Below are 3,392 nucleotides of genomic sequence, written 5' to 3' on the forward strand. Positions count from 1 at the left end.
GAAAGCCATAAAATCCCAAAACTTGCTTAACAAAAGGCTGTTCCTGCATGACACAGCGTTAAATTGGTGAACTTTAGGATGGTTAAAGAATATTAATATACAACCTGAGGACCACAAATGTGTCTATGCACTCCTTACCTGCCCACAAATAAAGCAGCAAAGCTTGGGGAAAAAAAATCTGGAAGAAATTCAGAGAAATATTGTAGCTATGAGCTGCAATCCAAAGAAGATTCTTGGATAATGAATTAATTAGAATTAAATCACTGAATTTAGGTTTTTAGCTTTTTTTCCTTTAGTTCCTTAAGCTCAAAGCTGTCATAAAGCCTATGACACTGCAATGCCTGGAATACTTATAAGCTGCCAAGGAGAGAACCTGCCTTTATTTTTTATGGATTAATTACGTGGTGCTGGGTAGGAGGCTTGGCTCTTGTAGGGCCACCTGCTAATCTCATTATAAAATGTCTTGTACCGAGTCAGAAGCTGTGATAAACCACCCAGTGGTGCTGCACAGGTACAGGGAGTGTTTGCAGAGCTGGTGTCACACACAGTGAACCTCGTCCTGCTCTCCTTCCTCACCTCCCGACAGGCAGCGACGGGCACTCCATCAGTGTGAGGAAAACAGAGCCCCCTGAAAGCCTGCTCACACCCACAAATATCCACAAAACTGCATTTTTTATGGGGACCCTGCAGAGCCTTGTGACATCAGGGTGAGCTGGGATGGCTTCTGCCCTGCCCTGGGGAGAGGTTTGCCCAAACCCTCATCCATGCCAGGAGCCTGGAGCAGCACTGCTGGAACACACCCAGCCCCTGAGCCACCCTGCCTGCCCCGGCTCCTGCAGGCTGAGCAGACCCAGAACCTGCCATTACATCTCCCCTTTTGTCCTCCAGCAGTTGGCCAGAACCAAAACCAGCATTTAGCACACCCCTCCTCTCCCTGCACCGGCCCAGCAAGGACTTCCCCGGGTTTTGTTTGCTCTCTGATCCAGCAGAAATTGAAGAGGGGCTCTGAAAACAAAGCCACCTTTGTGGCAGCTGTCAGCAGAGTTTTATTATTGTTTCCATCCTGATGGCTGTCGAGATAAAAGGAGGAGATCTTTCAGATCACACAACGGGTGTAATTTAATAAGTGTTCAACGCAGTGGTGGTGAGCAAAGAACTCGTACTCTTCTTCCTCCTCCCTTCCCTCTGCAGTCAAACCATTTGTCTCCCATCCCTCACAATTCCCAGTGTTAATTCTTGCCTGGCCAGGGACCAAGCAGGAGGTGCTGGGCAGAGCCACATCCCCCACAGCATCCACAGTGGATGGTTTAATGCCTACCTGAATCAGGAGCTCTTCTGGAAAACAAAGACGATTTTCTGGAAGAAAACATTGAGGTCTGCACACTTATTTTCCTTCTAATTAGTTGTTATATCTCCTCCTTTATATATCTCTGCAATAAAAAACTGCAGTATCTGTGAGCAGGATGTCGTGACCTGGATTTTCAGCATCATCCGAGACCCTTCACCCTCAGAAAGGAGCCAAGAAACCCCATTTTAGCCTCCTTACAGAAGGAAGCCAAGGGCTGACAGGTCAGCTGTGCCTGTGAATTACAGGAGCAATCAGATGGAGACAAGCAGCAGATTTACAGCTGGAACAGCAGCATCCAGGGCTCCTGTTCTCCACCCCCATCCAAGCCCCATCTGCCTTTGCCAGAGCCTGGGAGAGCAAGGTGGGATCAGATGTGTTCCTCTGCATCCTGCCACCTCATAAATCACCCCTGAGAAAGAGCTCCCTGAATTTCCCACTGAGTCTCCTCATTTTGGGGGTTTCACAGCCCAGATTTACCTTATCCAAAGGTGCTTTTTTATCCATTAGCAGATCCAGCAGTAGGAAAGCGCTGCTGACATTCCAGAGTAACACTTGAGCACCGGGGAAGTCACAAAGGTCCAAACACAACTGAAGTATTCCCCAGCAAACCAGGGACTGCTCCAAAAGCTGAACTCCTGAGGAGCTGCAAATGTACCTGGGACAAAGAGCAGCTGAACACCAGCATTCCAAGGCAACAGGGAAGAGCCTCCCATCCCTGCAGGACAGCTGCTGGATGTGCCAGTATGGTGAGAGATGGGTAAATGGTTCCCTGAATAAAACCAGCTACATTGGCTCCTGGTGAGCAGACCTTGGGGAGGTCCCTCGTTCCCCACAGCCTCTGGCTGGGACCAGCTGGGCTTTCAGGTGGAACCTGCTGCCAAACCACAGAGTCCTGGAATGATTTGGGTTGGAAGGGGGTATCCCAACGGTGGAAGGTGCTGACAAAACACAGAGTCCTGGAATGATTTGGGTTGGAAGGGGTTGTCCCAACCCCCTGCCACAGGCAGGGACACCACCCATTACTGCAGGCTGCTCCATGCCCCATCCAACTTGGGGCACTTCCAGGGATCCAGGGGCAACCCCAGCTTCTCCTGTGCCAGGGGCTCCCCACGCTCACAGGGAGGAATGGAAACATGCAGCTCAGGATGGGGTTGGATCTCTGACTTGCCTTCCTTTCCCTCCTGCAGGGCCAGGCACAGCCAGGCTCCCCACAGGCTGTCCTGTGGCTCTGGGCTCCTAAGTGATCCCCTCGGGCCGCAGATGGTTCCCATTCACGGCAGTTTGCAGCAGGGCCAATTTTGGAATCACTCTGGGCACTGTAGCACTTTGTTCTGTAAATGTTTACCCGGCACACATCAGCCTGTCCACTCCCAGCAATCCACACGGGAATGAAAGGGAAATGCAGACAGGCTCTGCTCTACAGATGCTCACAGAATTGCCAGGGCTTTGGATGCAGACACTTGGAAGACATGGCATCATTCCCCTGATTTATCTCCTGTTGTTCCAGCCAGAGAAAATAAAACCTTAAATAATTCCATCACTTCTGATGCCCGGCCTTTTATGAATTCCAAGGGACATTTGTGGGAACGCTTCCCACTCAGCTTCTAATTTGATGGAGGTTATTTGAAACATGCTGAATATTTTTTCCTCCCTTTACAGATAAAACAGCCCCTCCAGGAGGACGTGGGAATAAATAGCAAGTGAGAGAGATGAGCAGGAACCCTTCACTCACAAGGTAAAGATGGGATTTTTGGCACACTACCATTTTTTTCCCCTATGGAATGACGAGTCCTGCAGCAGGTCTGAGTGCATGAGGAATACTCCCTGTTTGAACCCCTCTGTTAATTGAAGCATTCTCCACAGAAGAACGGAATAAACAAATTAGGGAGACGATTCCAATCCCTAATTCCCCAGAATCACTGGATGATAAGGGACTTGGTTTCCCTGAGCAGGTCCATTGTCTATGGACATGGAGGGCTTTGCTGCCACCCAGGAGGGTGCTGGCCACCACCTCAGCTCCCGTGGCTCCTCCCTGGCTTTGTCA

Source organism: Onychostruthus taczanowskii, unplaced genomic scaffold, assembly GCF_017590055.1.
Source record: "Onychostruthus taczanowskii isolate IOZ18803 unplaced genomic scaffold, ASM1759005v1 scaffold131, whole genome shotgun sequence".
Classification (NCBI taxonomy): domain Eukaryota; kingdom Metazoa; phylum Chordata; class Aves; order Passeriformes; family Passeridae; genus Onychostruthus; species Onychostruthus taczanowskii.